General features: G+C 41.5%; 1 protein-coding gene and 1 non-coding gene across 2 annotated transcripts in view; one reads left to right on the top strand and one right to left on the bottom strand.

Moving 5' to 3' along the window:
• MACF1 (microtubule actin crosslinking factor 1) overlaps positions 1-26,584 on the top strand; it is a 413,147-nt gene that overhangs the window by 78,337 nt on the left and 308,226 nt on the right. The gene's annotated exons all lie outside the window — the stretch shown is intronic.
• Positions 22,822-22,928, bottom strand: LOC126012907 (U6 spliceosomal RNA). Its single transcript, XR_007497251.1, has one exon. It is a non-coding gene; the product is annotated as a U6 spliceosomal RNA (small nuclear RNA).

Here is a 26,584-nt window from a genome sequence, read left to right as displayed (position 1 = left end):
CTAAATATTTAAAAATTTTTTCAATTAAATCACTGTGAAATACACAATTACAAAGTTGTTTGTGATTGAGCTTTAGGCATGTAATTTTCTAGCACCCCTCCCTTCACCAGTGCATATTTCTCAGTACTTTACATTATTATTATTTGGGGAGGGGGTTGGATCACACCTGTCTGCACTCAGGGGTTATTCCTGGCTCTACGCTCAGAAATTGCTCCTGGCAGGCTTGGGGGATCATATAGGATGTTGGAATTCAACCACTGTCCTTCTGCATGCAAAGCAAACACCCTATCTCCATGTTATCTCTCCGGCCCCTTATTATTATTATTATTATTATTATTATTGTTATTATTATTATTGTCATCATCATCTTATACTTAATACCTAATAAAGTGCTAATGCTATATTATGCATTTTCCTAATCATTTTCTTTAACTACTGAACCATTCATAGTAGGGGAGTGGGAAGGAAGGAAGATGAGGGTGTGAGAGTCTCCTCTCACACAGTCATATTTCATTACCCAGAGATTAACAGTATTACTTACCTGCCACTCAAAGTCCAGCTTATTCTGCTCTTCTAAAATTATTGTTGCTGGGGTCTCTAATTGACATGTCCAATGGTACATTTTCAGTCTTCATTTTACTTGACTGTTCTATGGTACATTAACCTATGAAACAGTTTATCTGATATATTTTCTTAATTTTCTAATCTTTTGTGACTTCAGCTTTCTTTGATTTTCTTTATTTCTTTGCATATATATATATATTTATATATATATATATATTTTTTTTTTTTTAGAGGTTACACTGTTGTACTTAGGGATTACTCCTGGCTTAAGGTCATTTATGGTGGTGCTTAGGGAACCATATGTGGTGCTAGGGATCAAACAGGTTGGCTGTGTATAAGTCAATTACCTTAACTCTTGTATTAGTCCTCTGGTCCCCACTTATATCTTTAAAGGTACTTGCTAGGACTTTTTGATCTAAAAATGAGCCTTTTCTTTTCTTTTTCTTTTTTTGAATGACTTTATTGTTACTGCCTCAACTGCTGGACCAGAGTTCTTTACTGAGAACTTCTTTGGAGTTCTTTTCAGCGTTCCAAATACTTGTCTCTGAACTGGAAACCTTTTGGCTATTCTGTTCCACATTGTGCCTGTATCTTCATCCTGCCAGATTTGCTTTTGTTCCTCCTAGTTCTTCTACCCAGTTATACAAACTAGATATTTGGGGAATTATTTGAGAATCTTCCCTATCTTGTTTTATCCATACCCTCCCCCACCAGAAACAGATCAAATATTGTATACTTCTTTTTCAAATCTCATCACTTCCTTTTTTCTCATTTCAATACAGCCTTTTCTTAATGTAGGTTCTGTTATTTCTTAGCATTGAGTAATAATGGTGTCCTAACTGGTCCTCCTCCCCTCTGACTTAAATCGCTGCTTTTCACTACTGCTGGCATGCTTTTTCTGAAATTATAGTCTGATTCTAAAAGTTATCATTGCCCCCAAGTTTAGATCTTACTATCACTCCTCCCAAGTTTAAATCTCATTAGTGGCTTTTTTTTTTTTTTTTTTTTTTGGTTTTTGGGCCACACCCGGTGATGCTCAGGGATTACTCCTGGCCGTCTGCTCAGAAATATCTCCTGGCAGGCATGAGGGACCATATGGGACACCGGGATTTGAACCAACCACATTAGGTCCTGTATCGGCTGCTTGCAAGGCAAACACCGCTGTCTCTCCGGGCCCAGTGGCTTCTTTTTGTCTTTAGAGTGAAATTTGGTTTTTTGGTTTTGTTTTTGAGCATGGCGTGCAAAGCTTCCACATGGTACTATCACTATTTAGGATAAAGAGTACCCTGCCTGCTACCCATATCAGAGTATTTTTACTTAAATGCATTGTGTTCTCTCATGTTTCTACTTTGTTTCTTCTGAGACACTGCTGTTTCTTTCTCTAATGCTTTGACCCCAAATCAGAGTTCCAGCATCATCTCCTTGGGCAGTCTTTGATGCCTGCTGTGGAAGAGTCAATGCTCTTAATGTCTGTCCTCAGTGCTCTACACATTTGACTCCTGGGTTCACTGTCTGGTTGAGTGAGAAGGGGATGAAGTCAATGACAGTATTGGGATTACAATTCAGAACCTCAAGTTCTTGGCTCTCAACTTTTATTCATTTATTTTTTATTTTATTTATTTTTTTTTTGGTTTTTGGGTCACACCCGGCGGTGCTCAGGGGTTACTCCTGACTGTCTGCTCAGAAATAGTTCCTGGCAGGCACGGGGGACCATATGGGACACTGGGATTTGAACCAACCACCTTTGGTCCTGGATCGGCTGCTTGCAAGGCAAACACCGCTTGTGCTATCTCTCCGGGCCCTATTCATTTATTTTTAATTCAATCCATCTACATAATAATTTGAAAGGTAAAGCAAGATAACCAATGGAAAATATTTTTCCTATCTCAGCCACTCTCCCTCCCTAAGGACAATCAATTTGTCAATTTTTGTGTTGCCTTCCTTTTGTTTTTGTTTTTGTTTTTGTTTTTCAGCCACACCCATTTGATGCTCAGGGGTTACTCCTGGCTAAGCGCTCAGAAATTGCCCCTGGCTTGGCGGGGTGGGGGACCATATGGGATGCCAGGGGATCGAACCACAGTCCTTCCTTGGCTAGCTCTTGCAAGGCAGACACCTTACCTCTAGCACCTCCTCACCAGCCCCGAAATTTTCTTTTCTTTTCTTTTCTTTTCTTTTCTTTTTTTTTTTTGCCTTCCTGAGAAATGTGTATTTATTAATTTCAAGAAATAAAGCATTTACTGACTTCCCACTATGTGAAATACTATTCTAGGTTTGGGGAATAAACACTGGAGAGAGAACACAATGTGTGAAGCCCATGCTTCTCTGTGTGGAGTGGGGGGTGATTGTACCTAAGTATCTTTGGAACAAGTGAGGGATCCCCCCTCATCACAGTGAGCAATGTGCTGTGAATAGCCCCTTTCCTGCCACAAAGCCTGGGTATGGTCTAAAAAAGCAAAGTCCCTGCCTCTTGGAACGCAAATTTTATATATTTTTCAAAACAAAACAAAAAAAATATTACTGAGAGGGGATAATATATACTTTAGTTTTTTTTGGGGGGGGGTCACACCCGGGGCAGCGCTCAGGGGTTACTCCTGGCTCTATGCTCAGAAATCACACCTGGCAGACTCGGGGGACCATGTGGGATGCCAGGATTTGAACCCCCATCCTTCTGCATGCAAGGCAAATGCCTTACCTCCCAGGGGTCTCAACTCAATTTACCTGGGTGGCCGCAGGAGGCAAAATCGGGTGATCCTTGAATGCAAAGTCAGTAATAGGCCTTGAACATTGGGGGTGTGACCCAAACAACTAAAAACAAAACAAAACAAAAAAGATTCCTCTAGGCAGGGCCACAAAATATTGTACAGAGGGCTGCAAATGGCCCGTGGACCCCGAGTTTGAGACCCCTGCGCTATCTCTCTGGCCCCAATATACTTTTTTTGTTTGTTTGTTTGTTTGTTTGTTTGTTTTTGTTTTGGAGCCACTCCTGGCTCTGTACTCAGGAATCCTGGCTGTACTCAAGGGAAGATAGGGGATACTGGGAATTGAGTGTAGGGTTGGCTGTATTGCATATCTCTCTGGCCCCCATATTCTCAGTTTTGATAGGATTTTGTGTTATCTGTTATAATCTAAGTGATTAGTTTTAATATGTAAAAGACTCCTTATTTCCACTATTATTTGGATAGTAGCATAATGTAGTCACTTTGATATTAATGGGTTTACCTTTTGCTGTTATTGTTATATAATGAAAAACAATTTACTGTATGCTTTTCATTTGCACACATATTATTTTATATTTAGGGAATTATTTTTTTTGTTTTTTTTGTTTTTGTTTTTGTTTTTGTTTTTGTTTTTGTTTTTTTGTTTTTTGTTTTTTTTTCGGGCCACAACCAGTGATGCTCAGGGGTTACTCCTGGCTTAGCGCTCAGAAATTGCCCCCTGGCTTGGGGGGACCATATGGGACGGGGGATCAAAACCGTGGTCCTTCCTTGGCTAGCACTTGCAAGGCAGACCACCTTAACCTCTAGCGCCAACCTCGTCGGCCCTGGGAAATTTTTTTGAGGCAGCATTGAGACTATACTGGGTGGTGCTATTCCAGGTGGGAATTATTCCTGGTCTGCACTGAAGAATCACTCTTGTTGGGCTTAAGGGACCATATAGAGATGTTTGGGATTGAAGCTAGGGTTGGCCAAATGCAAGACAAGCATTTTATCATTACGGTCCCTTGAGCACCGCCAGGAATGATTCCTAAGTGTAGAGCCAGGAGTAATCTCTAAGCATTATTGGGTGTACGAAGAAAGAATTTGGGGCCGGGTAGGTGGCGCTGGAGGTAAGGTGCCATGCCTTGCAAGCGCTAGCCATGGAAGGACCTGCGGTTCGATCCCCCCGGACGTCCCATATGGTCCCCCCAAGCCAGGGGTGATTTCTGAGCACATAGCCAGGAGTAAACCCACTGTGCATACAAACGGGTGTGGGCCCAAAAACCAAAAAAAAAAAAAAAGAAAGAAAGAAAGAAAGAATTTTTCAGGCATTGTACAGATAATATTGTAACAGATATGTACATTACTCACTGGTCATTAAATAGATTGGGACACACTGATTTCTTTTTGGTACTTTCACCACCTCCTTAACTTTGTGATGTTCTCAAAAATAAGTTTTTAGAACTCATAGCACTCTGGCTCAGTCTTCATCATACAGTCTATTTTTTAAAATATAACCTCATTGTTAAAAGTCAGCTTCAGAGAAAAATTCATTATACTATTTTTAGTATCTGGAATTTGACTTTCAAAATGTTTATTTTTCCTCTTTTCTCTGCTCAGAAGCAATAAAGGAATGCTACTGGAACTTTTTTTTTTTTTTTTTGAGGCTTATTTTATTTGCTGGTAGAGGATTCCAGGTGAATGAGTCTACTACTAAGCACCCATCTTCCTAGCCTTGTTTCCTAGATTTGTCAGAGTATAGCTAAATGGGAATCATTTTAATAGATGCAATACCTACAATTCATGTGGAAGTATAGCTGGGTTCTCTGTGTCCTCTAGGACTTGATGATAGCTTTCTTAGAGGAGGCAGCCATTTACCTGGATGGCTATAGTTATTTTAATATATTTTTGGTGAAATACAGTTTTTTTTTTTTTTTTATTTTATTTATGTATTATGTATTTGGGTCACACCCAGTAGTGCTCAGGGGTAACTTTTGGTCTTGTGCTGGCTAGAAATCGGCTCCTGGCAGGCTAGAGGACCAGATAGGATGCTAGGAATTAAACCCCAGGTCTGTCCGAGTCATCTGCATGCAAGATAAATGCCCTACCTGCTGTGCTATTTGCTCTGGCCTGATAGAAATTTCCTTCCTTTTCATTTGTTTTCTGGAGATCTATAAACATGTTCCAATTGTAGGTGTCTTGTCTCTGCATTTCCTTTTAGGCCCTTAGCACACACAAGTGAGGCTTTTAGTTTATTTTTCAGTTTTATTAAGGCAGAGGTAAACCTATATTTACTCCTAGCATTTGATATAGGTACAGATTAATCCTTAAGAGCTGATCTTTTGGGCCAGAGAGATAGCACAGGGGTGGCCCTTGTTTAATCTTTGCACCATCTTATGGTTCCCTGTAAGTATTTTCAGTAATGGTCGCTGAGCATAGAACTCTTGGTAGAGCTTTCTTGTGTGGTGTCAGGATTTGAACCAGGGTCTGTTGTGTGCAAGGCAAGACCTTAGCTACTGCTGTCTCTGTGGTCCCCTCTTATTTTTTAGAGTCACATGATGGTGTTTAGGCGGTACTTGGTGACCATTATAGTCCTGAGGATCAAACTGGGTCCTCTTGCAAAGCTCCCCAGCTCTTTAAGCTATCTTTCCAGTCCAGTTACTCCGTTTTTTTTGGTTTTTTTTTTTTGTTTTGTTTTTTTTTTTTCTTGTTTGGTCTTTAGGATATGTGCTGGAGGATTTGAGCCATACTTGACTGTGCCCAAAGGATTATTTCTGGCAGTGTTTGGGGGACCAATCATATTGCCCAGAGTTCAAACCTACGGTCCAGCCACATGTAAGGCCACCCACTGTATTGTCGCTGTAAGTACAAGACAACTTACAGGATTCACCTTTTTTTTTTTTTTTTATGTACCATATGGTTAAAAAATGAAAAGGATGATGAAGGTAGATCTGATTTGAGGTCTGTGGTCTAAAGCCTGGACTTTTTAAATAGTAGGGTCGTGACAAATTTGTAAAAAGATGTCTTTATGTTATGTTATCAATAAATGTTTTAAGTTGTATACCTATTTTATATACCTTATACCAGGTCAAGTTAAAATTTCTCAGAAGAAAAGAATTTGAGAGTGGAAGAAGTTTAAGGAGCCTAATGTAAAAAAAAAATTTTTTTTTTTTTTTAATTTTGGGTCATACCTGCCAGTGTTCAGGGATTACTCTCCTGGCTCTATGCTCAGAAATTGCCCCTAGCAGGCTCGGAGGACCATATGGGATGCTGGGATTCTGAACACTATTCGTCCTGGATTGGCTGCATGCAAGGCAAAACTCCTACCACTGTGCTATCTCTCCAGACTCTAAAGCCTTTGTTTTTTAAACTCATTTTCTGACCTTGTAGCATAGATCTTTTTTACTCTGTAGGTCTACTATGCATGGGGTGGGCAAACCCCCGGGATTACTCTTGGCTCTGCCACTCACAAATTACTCCTGGCAGTGCTGGGGACTGACCACATATATATGATGTGGGAAACAAACCTGAGTCTGCTGCTCCAGCCCCTTAATTCTCTTCTTAAGAACCCACTCTGGGGCTGCAGAGATAGCACAGCGGCATTTGCTTTGCAAGCAGCTGACCCAGGACCTAAGGTGGTTGGTTTGAATCCGGTGTCCCATATGGTCCCCCCCTCCCACCCCCCACCCCGTGCCCTACCAGGAGCTATTTCTGAGCAGATAGCCAGGAGTAACCTCTGAGCACCGCCGGGTGTGGCCAAAAACCCAAAAACAAAAAAAAAAAAAAAAAAAAAAAGAACCCCTTCATGCATCTTTCCGTTTTAGTCTTCAGATCATGAGAGGTCTGGCTTCTTTTGTACTTCTGTTCCTGAGCCTACAGAGGCAGTTTGGGTCCTGGGGATAGATGGCAAACTCCTTTTCTTTGTGTCAGACCAGAGGGACAAGTTGTAATTCAACCTCTTTTCCAGCAGGCATGTTTCCAGGGGGAGACAGTGAAGAAGTGATCTTTGTGCTTCTTTTAGTACTAAAGACCACAAACCATGCACCTGCTCTTACACTTATTTTCTTAAGTGACTGAGGCATTTTGCTGTCTTCCTGGGTCAACAGCTGTTGTGGGATAATAGTGGCAACTGGCTGTCAAAGTATCAATTCTGCCTCAAAGAAAATGTATTTTTGGGGGGTCATATTTGGAGGTGCTACTCCTGGTTTGGTATGTTGAGACCGTGTGCTTCTCTTTATATGCTCCTGCATGTAAACCATACATTCACATTTTTTGAGTCATTTCTTGGTCCTCTTTTGAAAAAAAATTTTTTTTTATTTTTGGGTCACACTCAGCAGCACTCAGGGTTACTCCCTGTCTCTATGCTCAGAAATCGCTCCTGGTAGGCTTGGGAGACCATATGGATGCCAGCGTTCAAACCACCATCATTCTGCAAAGGCAAATGCCCAAACCTCCATGCTATCTCTTCGGCCCCTTCAGGTTTAGTTTTGTTAATCTTTTTTTTTGTTTGTTTGTTTCTTTTTGGCTTACACCTGGCAGCACTCAGGGGTTACTCCTGGCTTTACACTCAGAAATTGCTTCTGGCATGCTCAGGGGACCATATGGGATGCCAAGGTTTGAACCACCGATCTTCAGCATGCAAGGCAAAACACCCTACCTCCATGCTATCTCTCCGGCCCTACTCTTGTTAATTCTGTTAAGTGCATTATTTTGTGAGAGCAGAGCCTTTTTTTTTTTTTTTTTTTTTTTAAGGAGAAAGATCATTTCAAAAGGATTAGGGAAAAGTTGATTTCTAAAGGAGTTTGGGACTACTGTAAGAACTTTAAATTGGAATAGGACTTGTTCTTTCTTTATTATTAGCCTTGAATATTCTCTTTTGTTGTAATTCTGGTGGGCATGCTTTCCATTTGAAGAGTATTTTGAACCTGACTCAGGACTTCACTTCACCTGGATCCTGACAAACCGACTCCATCCAGAGTAGGGCAACTATTCCTTTTTTGGGGCAGGCACACCCCAATTCTTAGGGGTTACTTTTGATTCTGCACTCAGAAATCATTTCTGGAGGGCCTGAGGAAACCATATAAGATGTCAGGGATCTCACCCTGATTGGCTATGGGCAAGCAAGCACCTTAGCTGCATACTATCTTTCTAGTCCCTATTCCTTTTTTTTTTTTTTCTTCCATATTCCTTTTTAATTGCCATTCTGTGATTAACAAGAGTCAAGAACCCTAAGAACGGACCACACATCATGTTCAATAGTCTGTGCTTCCTCCTCTGCCTGAATTCAGTCAAGTTTCACTCAGCTATGGGGTGTCTGAATCTCCATAAAGGCTGTTCTAGACAGTAGGAGTTTTTTCCTTTGTCAGCAGCTGGCTGGAGACCACCTATAGGATTGCCAGACCCTAAGTGTTCCACATTTGTCTCTGAGAATTAGGGCAGATCCCTTTGCTACCTAAGTTACCCCTTTTGCTACCTAAGAGTTCACCTTTGTGGAACTTATTGGAGGGTCAGTGATACATTGCTGCAGAGCTGCAGAGAATATACAGAGATATATTCAGAGTGGTGCTTGGAAAGATCCTGATCTGCACAATACAACTCCAATCCATGTCATTGCAACCCTCCCCTTGGACAAAGCCCTCAAGTTGAAAGCATTACTTATCTCATAACCCTAAACATCCTTGTTTGTTATTTTAAGTGTTTATCTGATAAAATGTTATTAAAGAATTTCAGTGATGAAACACACTGAGGAAATGACAAACTAACATCTGTTGTCTTTTAAATGCACTTAGTTCAAGTGTCTATTTTAAATGTCAGTTGTTCCTGCTGTTTAAGATGTTTTCCTCCCTCTCATGGGAGGCGCCCTGAATAAGATTTTACAGTGCCATTAAATAAAGCAAGAGAACCCCATTCTTTTCCAGATGGTTGGTTATGCCTTTACCCTTGTTCTTGTCAGTGCTTGTAATTCGAATTGTACTGTGATAATTGTTTTTATATCATGACACAGAAGAGGGCTTAGAGATCAATTCAGAGGTTCTTTACCTGTGGTTCATTGACCTCTCTGCACTTGTAAACAACACTTTTGATGTCAGTGAATATGTGCTTTTTTTTTCCCTAGGGGAAATACCTTTCGTTTTCATCAGATTATTATTTCTGTTGGTAATTTCAGAGAAGCTACAAAGTAACATTTTATAAGAAATTTAGGATCCTGGTTACATAGCTAGTTAGTGACGAAGTTGGATCTGGAGACTGACTTCAGTATCTCAACTTTATATTCCGGGTTCTTTTCATTGCATTATATTCTTTAAAATTTCTATGGAGAAATAAGTAGGCTAATGACAGACATACATGATACAAAACAGATATTTAATGTGTGTCAATGGTATTCCACAACCTTATTTCACAGGTAAGAAATTTAAGATTTCTACTAGACTTACGTGGTTTCAGTTACACCATGATTTTTATGGTAGTACCTTGTAGGATGAATCTACACAGACTCTCTGTATATAGGAAACATATGTTCTCTGTAAACATTAAATACCTTTTTCTTTAACCTCTTTCTTTTTCCATTAAGTTGTTCTTTGAAAACAGGACTGGAATATATGTGTTCCCTGTGATTTCTACTAGCAGACAGGTTACCTTGTTTGCACTATTATCTACTAATGGCATCAGAAAGTGCCAAATCTTGGATTGATTGTTACCGTGTTTGCCGGCGTATAAGATGACCCTTCAACCCATGAAAAACTTCCTAAAAGTCGGGAGTCATATTATTTGCTGGTATGCGGCATGCTGAAACTTGTTCCAGCTTCAGGGACGAGTGATCCACACCCTTCTTACTTTTAAGAAGTAACTTTTAAGACTTTTAGGAAGTTTTTCATGGGTTGAAGGGCCTACCAAATGGTAATCAGGGAACCTTGAAGGGCATTCCTGGTTGTTCTTGGATAACTGAGGCAGCAATTCAGTGCTACTCTGAGAATATGTGCTGCTTGGTTCATGACACTTTCTTTTTTTGTTGTTGTTTTGGGGCCACACCCGGCGGTGCTCAGGGGTTACTCATGGCTGTCTGCTCAGAAGTAGCTCCTGGAAGGCACGGGGGGGGGGGGGGACCATATGGGACACTGGGATTCAAACCAACCACCTTTGGTCCTGGATATGCTGCTTGCAAGGCAAAGCCGCTGTGCTATCTCTCCGGGCCGGTTCATGACACTTTCAAGGACCTGTAGGGCACACCTGGTGATGCTCAGGGCGATCTAGGCTGTATTGGTGTTGCTCCGGAAACCATATGATGCCAGAGATCAACACTGAGTTGGGCATATATTAAGTATGCATCCTAAGGGCCCGGAGAGATAGCACAGTGGCGTTTGCCTTGCAAGCAGCCGATCCAGGACCAAAGGTGGTTGGTTCGAATCCCGGTGTCCCATATGGTCCCCGTGCCTGCCAGGAGCTATTTCTGAGCAGACAGCCAGGAGTAACCCCTGAGCATTGCCGGGTGTGGCCCAAAAACCAAAAAAAAAAAAAAAAGTATGCATCCTAAGTGTTGTCCTATCTCACAACCTGGATTGGTTATTTTTACTGTACTTGGCCATTTTTTGCATTTGTTAAAATTATGTAGTTTGATTCTTTCAAAGTGGATATATTCCTTTTCCTCTGTGTTTATTCACAGTGCTACTTAGATGGTTTCTCCATCTGTACCCAGTTTGTATAACTGAAAGTTTGTCGGAGCATATTTGGCACATTGTCCTCAAGATGTTGAATGTCAGTGGGTTAGATGGATTGCTCTGAAAAACTAAAGATCGAAGAATCAGTGATATTTCTCTTGGAAGGGTTGTTGTTCAGTGGTATTTGATCTCCTTGATTTCTTGTGGGCATTTTTTTTTGGGGGGGGGGCCACACCCGTTTGATGCTCAGGGGTTACTCCTGGCTAAGCGCTCAGAAATTGCCCCTGGCTTGGGGGGACCATATGGGACGCTGGGGGATAGAACCGTGGTCCTTCCATGGCTAGTGCTTGCAAGGCAGACACTACCTCTAGCACCACCTCACCGGCCCCTCTTTGTTGTCAAATACTTATGGTAAGGGGCCGGGCGGTGGCGCTGGAGGTAAGGTGCCTGCCTTGCCTGCGCTAGCCTAGGACGGACCGCGGTTCGATCCCCCGGCTTCCCATATGGTCCCCCAAGAAGCCAGGAGCAACTTCTGAGCGCATAGCCAGGAGTAACCCCTGAGCCTCACAGGGTGTGGCCCAAAAACCAAAAAAAAAAAAAAAAAACTTATGGTAAGATGAGTAAAACCTATATTCCTCCCCTGCTGTGGAGGCCTAGCATGTGACTTTTGGACAGATGACTTAATATCTCCTTATATTTTATTTGTAAATGAAAACTTATATTTATTTTCATAATAATGCAGATGATGGACCAGAGTAGTAATTCAGATTGGAGTGCATACTATGGGATTGTCTCCAGTACCAAGCATTTAGGGTGGTCCCTAAATCCCAAGCTGGGAGTAACCCCTAGCACAGCCAGGTGTGATTGCAAAACTAAAATAGTAATAATAATAGATATAGACCACTTGGAATTCAATACAACAGAGATATTATAGCTATTTTAGAGATTTTTTTCCTCAATTATAATCTCTGTAGTTTATTTTAGGAAACTGTGATTGTTGGATGGGGAGGGCTCTTTTTTTTTTTTTTTTTTTTTTTTGAGGCTAATGGAGTAAAAGGAAGTGGTGTAGCAGTTACTGATATTGCTAAAGCAAGCCCAGAACAAATCAGTTGAGTGAAAAAAAATAGTAGTTCTCTAGAGTAGGGAGCAAACTGATGTGTACAGGCCATGGTTGATTGTTTGTTTGTTTGGTAAAGCAAGATTGCTTTTGTTTTTAGGCCATACCTGGTGATACTCAGAGGCTACTCCTGGCTTTGCACTCCTAGAAAGCTCAGGGGAACCATGTGGGATGCTGGAAATTGAACTCTGATCAAGAGCATGTGCTGGCAGATGCCCTACCTGCTGTACTATATCTCTCTGGCCCCTAAAGCAAGATTTTTTTTTTTTGCAAGATAGTTTTTATTGAAATTTATTTAGAAAGATGTGAGGGGAGAAAAAGAAGGATGTATTAGTGAAAGAACTCAGCCTTCTCCAGAGTGGAAATAAGCAAGCAAAGCTTCTAGAGACAAATAAGTATGCAAGATCATATTTAAGGGAGAACATGGACTTGAAGAGCAAGCCTAAAGCCACATTTTTTTTCTTAGAAAGCTGTAGCTAAGGCCCTTGCGATTGTGCTTTTAGCACTTAGGGACTAGAATGAACAGTTTGTCTTCTTTCCTCTGCCCACTTTGTTCTCTGTTAATATGCAGTATCTCCTCTGCATGTGGTCATATTCCAGTTTATAAAGATGGCTGCTGGTCTATAAACATTACTGCAGTAGAGAAGGTACAGAGTTGGTTGTTTACTTTGTGAAACTTGCTCCGTTGCCATGCGATAATTTGCCTAGGAACTCCTGTTGTGACATTCTTGCAGTGAGTGTGGCCCTTTAAAGGTTTCATTCTTAAATGTTAGATGAGCCCCTAACTGGTGTCCTGAAAAGCACTTAAACCTCCTCTTAGAATTTAAGCATAAAGGAGCTATAATCCCAGTGGAACTTGGGCTGGGGTCTGGAGAGATGACAGATGAAGTGGCAGATGATAGGCAGGGACTGTTGTGGTTGCTGGCCTCATTTGTGCAGAGGAGGGGCTGGTGTCTCTTGGGGAGGTATTTCCGCTTAGTGTAACAAATGAGAACGCACAAAGGACTGTAATGTAATGAGACTTCTTGGTGACGTCATTTGTAGATGTGGTCAAAGTCCAGGTCTTGGGGGCTAGTATAGAGGCAGTAGAGATCAGTCAGGTTGCAGTCTTTTCTCTTCTCAGCTGTCACTTGCCATGGTGCCTACTTCCAGCCACTGAATCAACATAGCCAGGCCAGGCATGAATGCTTACAAGTACCAGAAGTTCCTGGAGGGACTCAACAACCTTAGAGGTATTTTTACATGCCTTCCAACTCCCTGCTTTTTATCCTTGTTGATTGTGAGAAAATGCGTGCATGTGTGTTTACACAGAAAGGATAGTTTGTAAATAAATGGGTTTATATGTATTATATGTGATATGTATGTTTAGGTAATTACGCAGAAGAGAGAGAGTTTGTAAATGACCAGGGTTGAGTAGGAAGGAATCTGCTCAGCCACTTCCGCAGCAGTCTGTATTTTTTGCTTGAATGGGTAATGAAGAAATTCCTCAGCTTCCTGGAGCTCAGTGGTGCTCAGGGAACTCCATGGACAATGTGGATGAAGGTTTTGGCCAGCCAGCCCTGAGCATCATGTAGGTGTAACTAGTTTTCTTAGGCCAGGTTTTCCTCTTGATTGTGTTTAGTGTTGAGTCAGGGCCCCCTTTGTAGATAATAAGGAGTTAGGAGTGATTGTGAGATGAAGAGGCACGTTGCTTGATAGACCAGAGATGCCATTGTGACGGTAAATTTGTGACTTAAAAGGAAGTAACTTATTACATATTTTTGAAGGGAATAATATTTATTTTGCATGATTGGAAAATTAGCCATAAATGAGTCAGATGGCTTGATAGAGAAGACTTTTTATAATTTAGGAGAAAAATTAATGAAGCATTTTTACATCTTTTTTTGTTTGTTTGTTTTTTGGGCTTTTGGCTTTTGGGTTACACCCAGCAGCGCTCAGGGGTTACTCCTGGCTCTATGCTCAGAATCGCTCCTGGCAGGCTCAGGGGACTATATAGGATGCCGGGATTCGAATCACTGACCTTCTGCATGCAAGGCAAACACCTTACCTCCATGCTATCTCTCCGGCCTCATTTTTACATCATTTTCTCAATAATAAGTGACCTAATTAATATTCACCTTAGGAAAGTACTCACTCACATCATCCTTTAATAGTAGTAGTCAGGATTCTGAACCCAGAGCAACTCTGAGGTGCAGAGAGAACAGAGATAGAGATAAGAGATGAGAAGAGTAACATGGATATCTCCAGAATGATGGAATAGTGGGAAAATTGGATTCTCATTTGCTAGGTTCTCCATGTCTATCTTTTATTTTTTTATTTTTTTTGGTTTTTGGGTCACACCCGGCGGTGCTCAGGGGTTACTCCTTGCTGTCTGCTCAGAAATAGCTCCTGGCAGGCACGGGGGACCATATGGGACACCGGGATTGGAACCAACCATCTTTAGTCCTGTATCGGCTGCTTGCAAGGCAAACGCCGCTGTGCTATCTCTCCGGGCCCCTCCATGTCTATCTTTAACTGTTGAAGAACTATTTTGTTGTTGTTTTTGGGCCACACTCAGTGACACTCAGGGGTTAATCCTGGCTATTCGCTCAGAAATGGCTCCTGGCTTGGGGGATCATACCGAGATCTGTCCTGGGTCAGCCGCATGCAAGGCAAACGCCCTACCGCTGTAACATTGCTCTGACCTCGAAGAACTATTTTTTTTTTGTTTTTTGTTTTTGTTTGTTTGTTTTTTGTTTTTTGGGGGGGCCACACCCGGCGTTGTTCAGGGGTTACTCCTGGCTGTCTGCTCAGAAATAGCTCCTGGCAGGCATGTGGGACCATATGGGACACCAAGATTCGAACTAACCACCTTTGGTCCTGGATCGGCTGCTTGCAAGGCAAACGCCGCTGTGCTATCTCTCCGGGCCCGAAGAACTATTTTTTAAGAGAGTATACTTGAAGACCATTGTCTTCAAGGGGGTATACAGCTATCACTGTTTATCTAGCTTTTGAGAGGAAAGAATAGATCTGGACTTTTCCCATTCAGTTTCATAGAGAAGAGATGGGAGAATCTCATGATACTTCTTACTGACATTGGCAGTTCTTTCTTTTTTGAAAGTAGAAAATTTAGAGCAGAAAAGAAAAGGAACTCCCCATGTGGGGAATAACTTAATATAGGACTAAGTTTTCTAGCAGATCTTGAGCCTTGTAATGGACTGGATGAGGGCAGATGCATTGGTGTACCTTTCTTTATTCAATGCAAGAACCTTATGTCTTGCTCTACTTCCTGTCTTAGAGGAATCCACTCTTAGTGGACATGGTTCTATCCAATAACAAGCATCTTACCTGCCATACTATGTCTCCAGCTATGCTCTTTTGCCTTTATCTTGGTGGGGGCAGTTGGGAGAATATATATGGGATGCTGGGAATTAAACCTGGGTTGACCATATGCAAGGCAAATACCTTACCCACTGTGCTATCACTCTGACCCTTTAGAATCATTCATTTCATAAAAGTTGCCAGATCTTTCTGAAGATAGACAGGTTATAAATGAACAGTATCAGAGATTTAATTACGTGGCACTGAGGAATATTTCCTTCTGTTTTGGTTTGCCTTTACATTAAAGGTTGAGCATTGAACCATATGAGGATGTCCATGGCCTATGGAAATCAGGTTTAGCTATGACCCAAGTGAGATCTCCTAGTTCTCAAGAGAGCACACCACTCACAACTTAGTCTTCTCCTTTTGTGTGTGCTTCAGGAATGAAATGCAGGTATTCTAGCTTTCCTCCCAAAAAACATAGTTGGAGGAGAGGGTCCTTTTTACATACTCAAATAAGAGTTGTTTTATTTCCCAGTTTCCTATAATTTTCTTCGTTTTGTTACTGGGGCCAGAGGAAATAAGTAGCTCTTGATTTGATCTTCTCAGGATATAGAAGTTTGAAATTGAACCCTAGGAAGAATAATTTCTACTGTGAGGAGATACCAGTTTGCCATGCTTTCGTTTTCTCAGCATACTTACACATTTCCCCCCTCTTTCTTTTGCTCTTTCTTTACTGGGAACAAATAAATAACATTGCTAGGAATGAATGAGTAATAGTCTAGAATAGATGTACCTTTCATTGGGAATGTTCTGCATGAGGCTGACATCAGAGAAAAGACTACAGCAGTGCTCCTTCTACTCTCTCATATCATGTGATCTCTGCGGGTGATTTTAGTTCTATACCTTTAAAATGAACCCAGAAGCACTTAATGCTATGGACTTCGAACAAGAAGAATAGAGCCTTATGTATAGTCAGAATTCTGATTTATTCTGAGACTTATTCTGCCTCTACTTCCTTCTTTTCTTCCCAGACACTTCACTGAATCTTATGCATCTTTAAATTTGCTTTGGTTAAGGATTAGGTCACCTGGTTGGGGATATAACCCATGCTACCTATCTATGTGTACAGCTCCATGTCTTACTGATTCCAACAGAGGGAAGTTGTGTTTGAGATCCAAGATAGTAGGACTAGGGATACTCAAGAACAGTGATAATAGTAAATACTCAGCAAAAATGAGTCATGGGCTAAACACTGTCTTAATACTGTACATATAGTAAAGTATTTACATATAGCTCTTAGAATTCTCTCAAAAGAAGTACCACTGGCATACTCAAAGCCTGACTGGTTTGAGAACTAAGTTCATCTTCCTGCTGAGATAATAGTATGTGGCAACAAAACAGACAAATGCCTACATTGTACTGTCTTTAGAGACAGTAGGAGAGAATATATCTGATATGTATATGTTTAAAACATGTTTGGTTGACCCCTGGTTGACTGTGTTCATCTATTTATTAAATTTACTTTTTTTAACCTTTGACCTTCTTGGAATATTCTGGTGACCCAGACGGGGGCCCATATGGCCCCTGTATAAATTCTCTTCTAATATTAGGACAACAATTTTTGCCCTGCCAAGAATTGAGCCTGGGGTCCCATGCATGCTAGGCATGCACTTGAGTCCTTTCAGTTGTCTCCCTGTGTCCTGTGTTAGCATACTTTATGCCTTAACTGCCTACAGTACCATTGTACTTTATGCTTTACTTATTGCTCCTAGTGGTGCTGGGTTTGAAGGTAGGATTGACTTTAGTATATAAAGCATGGACTCTAGTCTTTTGAGTTATCTCCCTGGCCGTATAGAATTATTCTTACTATTATTTTTTGGTTTTTGGGTCACACTCAGTGGTGCTCAGGGGTTATTCCTGGCTTTGTGCTCAGAAGTCACTTCTGGCGACTCTTCCTGCTTCTGGCAGGCTCAGGGGGACCATATGGGATGCTGGGAATTGAACCGGGGTTTGTATTGGCCGCGTGAAAGGCAAATGCCTAAACGCTGTGCTATCCCTCTGGTCCCAGTATTTTTTTTATTTAATTGTTTTGGGTTTTGGGTCACACCCGGCGGCACTCAGGGGTTATTCCTGGATCTGTGCTCAGAAGTGCTCCTGGCAGGCTCAGGGGACCATATGGGATGCCGAGATTCGAACCGGGGTCTGTCCTGTATTGGCCGCGTGCAAGGCAAACACCTTACCACTGTGCTATCGCTCTGCCCCCCAAATATTATTTTTTAATTCTGTGTAATGAACAAATCACTTATTTATAGCCCTCAATTTATTTAAATAATTTTACATTTAGGGGCTGGAGAGATAGCATGAAGGTAGGGCACTTGCCTTTCATGCAGAAGGATGGTGGTTCGAATCCCTGCATTCCATATGGTCCCCGACCCTGCCAGGAGTTATTTCTGAGCATAGAGCCAGCAGTAACCCCTGAGCAACACCGGGGGTATAACCCAAAAACCAAAAAAAAAAAAAAAAAAAGTTTACATTTAGAAACTTTCAGGGGTATAATGTTTCTAACTATTTTTTCTTGCATATTTGATTTTTTTTCTTCTTGTTTTTTGGGCAGCGCCCAGAGGTTACTCCTGGCTCTGCGCTCAGAAATCGCTCCTGGCAGGCTCGGGGACCATATGGGATCTAGGAATTGAACTTAGATCCATTCCGGTTGGCTGTGTGCAAGGCTAATGCCCTACCACTGTGTTATCACTCCAGCCCCTTGATAATATTTTTATGATAGAATTATAAAAATAGAATTACTGGGGGTGGGGGAAAATAGAATTACTGATCTTGGTAAGTATATTCAAAGCTCTGGATATTTTAAACTTTGTTGTGATGGGGACCACACTTAGCAATTCTCTAGGATCTTGCCAGTATTGGGGGTCACTGGGATGTCTGGGAGGTGACTACTAGAGACATGTAGTGCTGCAGCTGAAGGACATATAGTGCTAGGAATCAAACTTAGGGCCTCTGACATGAAGCAAGTATTCTATTGTTTAATCCATATCCTAGTCCCTTGTTTTCAACTTTATTTTACTTTCAAAAGCTCCTGAGTGTAACACTTTAACATTTTGAGTACTCTGATAGCACCCTCTAGGGACAGCCTTTCTTCAGGCTTAGTGGCCAGCTGGTTCAGATGTTTTATTACCCAGTTAATTTCATCATGGGACAGGTGCCAAGTGTCTCTTTCACTTAGTCAGCAGCTCCCACATATCATCATCACATCACTGCTGTTTTACTCTCACGCTTTTCTCCTAGCAATCCCAGGCATTTAAATGGCTCATTGAATCCTGGACCCAAGTACCCTTCTTGTATCAAGAGAGTTTCATTAATGTTGATCCTGATATCACAGTACCAAGAATGACCTAGTCAATGTAGAAAATCCCATATTAGTACCCCAGGTTGATATGAGATTGAGATTATTATTCTTTAATTTCTGTTGCTAAAATAGCACCTAGCAAGTAAATTATACCAACTTAACCTGATAGAAATGGATCACAAATTGTACTGTGTTACCATCCTTACTTTTCTTTTTCTTTTCTTTTTTTTCTTTTTGTTGTTTTTTTTTTGGGGGGGGCACACCCTGTGACACACAGGGGTTACTCTTGGCTATACACTCAGAAATTGCTCCTGGCTTGGGGGAACCATATGGGACAAGGAGGGATTGGACCGAGGTCTGTCCTAGGTCAGCATGTGCAAAGCAAACGCCAAACCACCGCTCCGGCCCCCATCCTTATTTTTTTTTTTTTTTTTTGGTTTTTGGTTTTTGGGTCACATCCAGCGGTGCTCAGGGGTTACTCCTGGCTGTCTGCTCAGAAATAGCTCCTGGCAGGCACGGGGGACCATATGGGACACTGGGATTCGAATCAACCACCTTTGGTCCTGGATCAGCTGCTTGCAAGGCAAACGCCGCTGTGCTATCTCTCCGGGCCCCCATCCTTAATTTTGATAGGTGTCTGCCTCTGGAAGAAATGGAGGTGATATTGTGTTATAAATCAACATATTGCAGTCAAGTTCAATTCTCTTCTGTTACTTGGCACTAGTAGCCTTAGGGTTGCTATAGGACAGTGTTTTGTTGATATCTAGAAGCAGACTATATATATATATATATATTTATGTATAAAATATATAATATATTACATATATAGTAATATATGCATATATTCTTAAAGTTAACACATTTGGAAATTGAGTATAAGAGTTTAAAGTCTGAAAGAAGGTAAACATGTGGGGGGGGTTGGGTAGGAGAGGAGTGGGTCAATGAGATCTTCTCTGTAATAGCCAGCATAGTGGAAAATGAGTTGAGTCACCAACAGGATTACATCCTTTACAGTGAGAACTGTCTATCCCTCCCATTCCCAGAGCCCTTGAGCAAATATATCACAATGGGCACTTCTCTCCTCTGCAAGGAATCTGGGAGTCTGAATGCTTCAAGGGTGAAGCCTGCCAACACCATTTTACATCACTAGACACCTAGACCCTCAGTAAATCCTGTACTTGTTTGGCTGCATGACAGTTAAGTACTGTTCAAGTTCATTCTTCTTTAGTGGTATATATTTTTAGGCTTACACCATGTCATTGGACTGGATAGGGACAGCATCACAAGTTTATATTGGGTTGGCTTGTGTTGCTGATATTCTGAAATGTGTGAGGGCTATGGGGTTAATGTTATAATAGAGAATTCTTTGGTCATTTTTTCACTTTTAAAAATATTTGGGTCACACTTGGCAATTCCCCGGAATCACTCCTGGCTCTGCTCTCAGGAATTACACTTGGCTAGTTTGGAGGACTTCATTAGATTCCAGGGGCTGAACCCTTCTTGGCTGTGTGCCAGGCAATGCCCTACCTGCTCTACCCCTTGCTTTGATCTTTTAAATGTGTAAAATAGCTTTGCTGCAAATGAAGGTTATTGTTCCTTTTTCTTAAAGAGTCAGGCTGATATGTAAGAAGAGTCAATTATTAACCATGCTCCCTTTGGTCTTGAGTTTTCTTGAATTAGGTGAGTTTATGGGGGCGGGAGCAATAATACAGTGAGTAAGTAATAATACATCCTTGCATGAGGATGATCCAGGTTTGATTATTGGCATTCCATAATGTCCCCTGGGTGATTCCTGAGTCAGAGCCAGGAGTAACCCCTGAGCACTGCCGAGTATGATACAAAAATGAGACAAAACAAAACAAAGAAAGAAAAAGAAATAGGTGCTAGTTTGAAAGATGAGGTCTCTTGTCAGCACTGTTTTGCCAGTTTCTTTTGGCTCCCCTCCTGAGAAATCCCAGACAAGTGATTCTAATTGTGGGTCTGTTACTCATTACAACACTTGTGTGGGGATGGATGGCTCCTTGGAGTGCGTAACAGTTGCTAAGTAGCATCATTTGCTTATTGTGGTGTGTCAAAAGTCTGAAAGACTTATTGGCGTGATGTATCTTGAAGTTCTTTGATTTGGGAGATTACTTTTTACAGCTTATCAAACTAAGTGATTCTTTCCCTAATAATGTTCCATGCTTCTTGTATGTTTCACTGGAAGCCTCCATATCCTTTTTCTTCCTTACTTGATGGAGAAACTTATGGTATGTTAGTACCCTGTACAAAGCACTATACAAATCTCTATACAAAGATTCAGGAATATGTGTTGAAATAAATACGCAATAGGTACTGTTATAGAAGTCAGAACAAAGTGCTATGAGAATAGAGGTGGAGTGATTGTCAGGGGCAACATGGGATGAGGGTTCTTGAGAAGATTTTATAGTGGAGTTGGTATTTGAATCAAATATTGAAGTTCAATAGAGGATTGCCAGTTAAAGGAGGAAAAGGGGCCAGAGACAGTACAATGAGTAAGGTGTTTGCCTTACATGCAATTGACCTGAGTTTAGTCCTTGTCACTGCATATGGTCCTCCAAATACTGCCAGGTGTAACTCCGAATAGTGTTGGAATTAGTCCTGATAAAAGCCCCAAAACAAAACAAATGATGGGAGAAAGGAAGTGAGAGAGATAGTGTGGGGCTAAGGCATTTGCTTGCCTTGCTCACATCTGATCCTGGTTTGACTTTTAGCACTACATAGCCCCCTGAACACTGCCAGGAATCACTCCTAAGCACAGAGTGAGGAGTAAGCTCTGACATCATTAAGTGTGACCATGTCCCCCCAAATAGGGAGAAAGGTATTCTGGAAATAATACACTTATGAAATTGTTTCCTTTGGGGAAGAATGATAAATATTATGAAGTGAAGCTAGGGAGCATGGGTAAGTTTTTAGTCTTCTAATTTTTATTTAAAGGTCATAGTTTACAAAGTTGTTCATTATACAGTTGTTTTGGCCATTCAGTGTTCTGATACTAATACCGCCACCAGTTCGACCTTTCCTCCACCATTGTCTGTTATTTCCCACTCACCTCCTCAAGCCTGTCCCCTTAGCAGACATAACATAATTTGTTTATATTGCTTTGTTACAGAAAAATGGTAAATGAAATCATAAAAAAAAGTTAAAAGGAAATTTGTGAAAATTATTATTTCTTAGAGTGATGTTATTAAAGTCGTCTGAAGATTTCTTGAACGGTACATTGCTGGTTAAACCTTCTTTGTTTTCATTTATTGGGCTTAGTTGGCTTCTATGCTACTTTCCCATCTAATTTGGCGTGCTCCTACTGTGTTGTCAATATTGTAGAATTGGGATATGATATAGGAACTGTAGAACTGGAACTATTCTTTGGGTTATCATCTCTTGAGATTAGTCCTGAAGCTGTGACGCTAGAGGTGGTGGGGGAAGGGGGGTTCCCTGCCTCCAATCCAAATGGATTCAGAGTTTTCAGCCCGAAGACTGGTGTACCTGGGAGTTTCATTCACTTGGCACCTTGTCCAAGATTAGTTGTGAAGATATGAAGCTGGCCTGGAGGCTTTTATGTTAGAGGATATGGAGTGGATATATTATAACATAATAAATATATTATTTCCAGAATACCATTTGGAACTTGGCAGGGCAGGTGACTCATCCAATCCCCTCCTGAGAAGGCCCCAGAGTTTTCAGCCCAAAAACCTTAGTGTTTCATTGGTTTGGCAACTCTTCCAAAATTGGATATGAAACAGTGAAGTTTGGCTGTTTCAAGATTGGGTTTCAAGGGGACCGGAATGATAGCACAGCAGGTAGGGCATATTATACTGTTAAAGTTATATTTCTCTCCCACATAACAGAACAATGCTCCTTATTGGAACCAGGAAAATAGTGCAGCAGATTAGATATTTGCTTGCATGTGGCTGACCCGGATTTGATTTCCAGCATCTCATATCGTCCCCTGAGCTGGCCAGGGGTAATTTCTGAGCACAGAGCCATGAATAATCCCTGAGCATTGCCGGTGTGGCCCCAAAACAAATAAACAAAGAGTTGGTTTTTAAGAACTATTTAAAGGTAAGAGGTGAGATTATATAGAAAGTTGAGTTTCTTTTATTTTTTTAAAATATGGAACATTTCACGAATTTGCATGTCATCCTTGCGCAGAGGCCATGCTAATCTTCTCTGTATCGTTCCAATTTTAGTATATGTGCTGCCAAAGCGAGCACAGAAAGTTGAGTTTATATTATAAAGGGATAACATAGAAATTTTGCATTTTTGTGCCATATAAAGGGCTGTTCAGAGGCTTCTTTCAGCTCTTTGTACAGAGGTCACTCTCTGTAGTCTGGGGATCCAATCCAGGCCTCCTGTGTGCAAAGCATGTGCTCAGCCCATTGCATTATTTTAACCGCTCAGGTACTAGACCTTTCTCCCCTTTGGTTTGTTTTAGAGCCATACACAGTGGTACTTAGGGTTTATTCCTTGCTCTGTGCTCAGATATCACTCCTGACTGCTTTAGGGGTCATATGTGGTTCACAGGATCAAACTTGGGTTGTCCACATGCAAGCAAACACCTAATCTGCTATACTGTTTTTCTGGTTCCAGTCGAGTTTTGTTGTGTTATATGGGAGAGAAATGTTAGCAGTATAATAATTTATTAATTGTAGTGGGGTTAGAGCTAAACTAAAGCATAAACCTGGTATAGGTTTCTGTAGGATAAGAGAACTGAAGTGGGTTGGAGAGATAGTATGGAGGTAGGGCATTTGCTTTGTATGCAGAAGGATGGTGGTTTGAAGCCTGGCATTTCATATGGTCCCCCGAGCCTGCCAGGAGCAATTTCTGAGCATAGAGCCAGGAGTAACACCCGAGTGCCACCGGGTGTTACCCAAAAACGAAAACAAAAACCAAAAAAAAGAAAAGAGAGAGAACTAAGAGACAGGCATGGGTCGGAGAGATAGCATGGAGGTAGGGTATTTGCCTTATATGCAGACAGACGGTGGGTCGAACCTTGGCGTCCCATATGGTCCCCTGAGCATTTCTGAGCATAGTCCCCTGAGTGCTGCCAGATGTGACCAAGAGAGAGAGAGAGAGAGAGAGAAGAGAAAGAGAAAGAGAGAGAGAGAGAGAGAGAGAGAGAGAGAGAGAGAGAGAGAGAGAGAGAGAGAGAGAGGCATAAAACTGGTTTTTTAGAATTTTATTAAGCTACAGCTGAAACTGGATTCCAACTTTACCCTATAGCTCAAATTGAACCCGACTCAGCTTTGTAAGCCTTTGTGTTTGGGCTGTTGCCAGGGACTGACTGGTCAGATGGTGTCACACTTTCAGCATGAGGCCTCAGGTGGAGGTCAGCAGTCCCAGGTGTCTGTCAGCGATAAGAGGAAAGAAGCATTTCATTTGGCCCTAGGAGGGTTTATGTTTCTTTGACTTTGTTTGGGTTGCAGTATCTGACCCATGTTCCATCTTTACATGACTTTTTACAGATAGATTTGAAGACTACTTTATTGATGGGCTGGCATTTGACACTTACATTTTATCCCCGTCTCTTTGTGTTGATTAGGGGGCCAAATCCTGGCTCTGGTCTCAGGAATCACTCTTGGTAGTACTCAGGGTGAGGATCATATGCAGTGTTGGGAATCAAACTTGCTAGTTACATGCAAGGCAAGTGCCTTCCCCCCATACTATTCCTCTGGCTGTTTAAAATTGTGAGGGCATGAGGGTACTTTAGCTTCATCGAGGGCATGTCTTGGGTTTTTTGATGTATCCAGCTACTGCCTTTTGTGAGGTATTTTCCTTCTTTTGACTCTTAACTTTGGCAGTTTCCTAGTGGGTAAGACAGTATGGTGAAATGAGAAAAACATAAGCTTTGAGTTCAGGCTGAGCTTGATTGAAAAAAAAAAATCTGGGGCCGGGCGGTGGCGCTGGAGGTAAGGTGCCTGCCTTGCCTGCGCTAGCCTAGGATGGACCGTGGTTCGATCCCCCGGCGTCCCATATGGTCCCCCAAGAAGCCAGGAGCAACTTCTGAGCGCATAGCCAGGAGCAACCCCTGAGCATCACAGGGTGTGGCCCAAAAAAAACCAAAAAAAGAAAAAAAAAATCTAAGTTTCTGTATTGCTTTCTTTGAGCTTCAATTTTCTAGTCTGAAAAATGGGGTGAAATTATTGCCCATATAAAATTATGATCTTTAAATGGGAAGTGCAGGTGAAGTTTTCTAACACAGTTCTGTCACAAGACACTTGATAGAAACATAACTGGCATTGTTAGGTCATTCCTTACCTTTTCTTTCTTTACTCAGTTTTTCTGGCTTTAACTTCCCTTTTAAATTGCAACCCCTGGGGCCGGAGAGATATAGCGTGGAGGTAAGGCGTTTGCCTTTCATGCAGAAGGTCATTGGTCCCATATGGTCCCTCAAGCCTGCCAGGAGCGATTTCTGAGCATAGAGCCAGGAGTAACTCCTGAGCACTGCCGGGTGTGACCCAAAAACAAAACAACAACAACAACAAAAAAGTAAATTGCAACCCCCCTGTCTTCTACAACTTAAATCTTTTATATTTTTAAGTGTTGTTTAATTTGGGGGACTCAAGGGCCACATCTGGCAGTATTGCTTCAGGGGCTGGCTGGTCCTGGCCTTTTGCTCAGGGGGTCACTCCCAGCAATGCATGGGGGACTATATGTGGTGCCAGGATCAATCCAATGTTGGTTATGTGCAAAGCAAGTACTTTTACCCCTGTAATGTCTCTCTGCCTTTCTAAAATGTTATTTAAAAAAATGTATCACAGGGGACTGGAGAGATAAATAGTACTGGAGTAAGGACTTGCCTCTTAAATAGTGGACCCGGGTTCAATTCCTGGCACCACATATGTTCCCTTGAGATCTGCCAGGAGTGCCTTGAGTACAGAGCCAGGAATAATCCCTTGGTACTGCTCTTGTGGCCCAATCCTGCCTCATTACCCTTTCCCCCAATGTGGTTAAAAAAAAAAACCTTGAAATTTATCCTTATTTTTATACATGTAAAGTATTGTTAACTGTGCATGTTTGTCTTATAATAGCTATCCAGAATGTTTTCATCTTGCAGGACTGTAACTCAATACCTGTTGAACAACTCTCATTTCTCCCTCTCCTCAGTCCCTGGCAACCACCTTTCTGTGCTCTGCTTCTGTGAAATTGACCTTCCATAAGTGGCATCATACAATATTTGTTTTTCCACAACAGATTTTTTTATATTTAGCCTAACATCAGCAGAGCTCGTTCATGTTGTAGCTAGGCATAGAACATAATTTCCTTTTGTTTTATTCATTCATTTATCATTTATTTGGGGGGTGCATATAAATCTGATAGTGCTGGAGATCCTAGTTAGGGTCTTTGCATGTACCAGAAATAAATTTAATTATCTTCTCAGTAAGACTGAATAATATTTTGTTTATTATATACAAATACTTTTTAGACTTTTTATTTTAAACAGTCTCTTGTTTATCATCTCAGACCTGAATTTTTTTTTTTTGTTTTTTTCCTTTTTTCTTTTAGACCTGAATTTTTAAAACCAAGTTTAGACTTCTATTTCTCAGTTCCTATTTTTTTTTTTTTTTTTTTTTTTTTGGTTTTTGGGCCACACCCGGCGGTGCTCAGGGGTTACTCCTGGTTGTCTGCTCAGAAATAGCTCCTGGCAGGCACGAGGGACCATATGGGACACCGGGATTCGAACCAACCATCTTTGGTCCTGGATCGGCTGATTGCAAGGCAAACACCCCTGTGCTATCTCTCCGGGCCCCTCAGTCCCTATTTTTGGGGAATACCAGTTGTGCTCAGTTGTGCTCAGGGGATACTCATGACTATGTGCTCAGAAATTACTCTTGGTGGGTTCAGGGGACTGTATGGAATGCTGAGGATC

The sequence above is a fragment of the Suncus etruscus genome, chromosome 6 (genome assembly GCF_024139225.1).
Source record: "Suncus etruscus isolate mSunEtr1 chromosome 6, mSunEtr1.pri.cur, whole genome shotgun sequence".
Classification (NCBI taxonomy): Eukaryota; Metazoa; Chordata; class Mammalia; order Eulipotyphla; family Soricidae; genus Suncus; species Suncus etruscus.
Note: the sequence above shows the minus strand (reverse complement) of the source record. Positions and strands in the feature narration are given on the sequence as shown.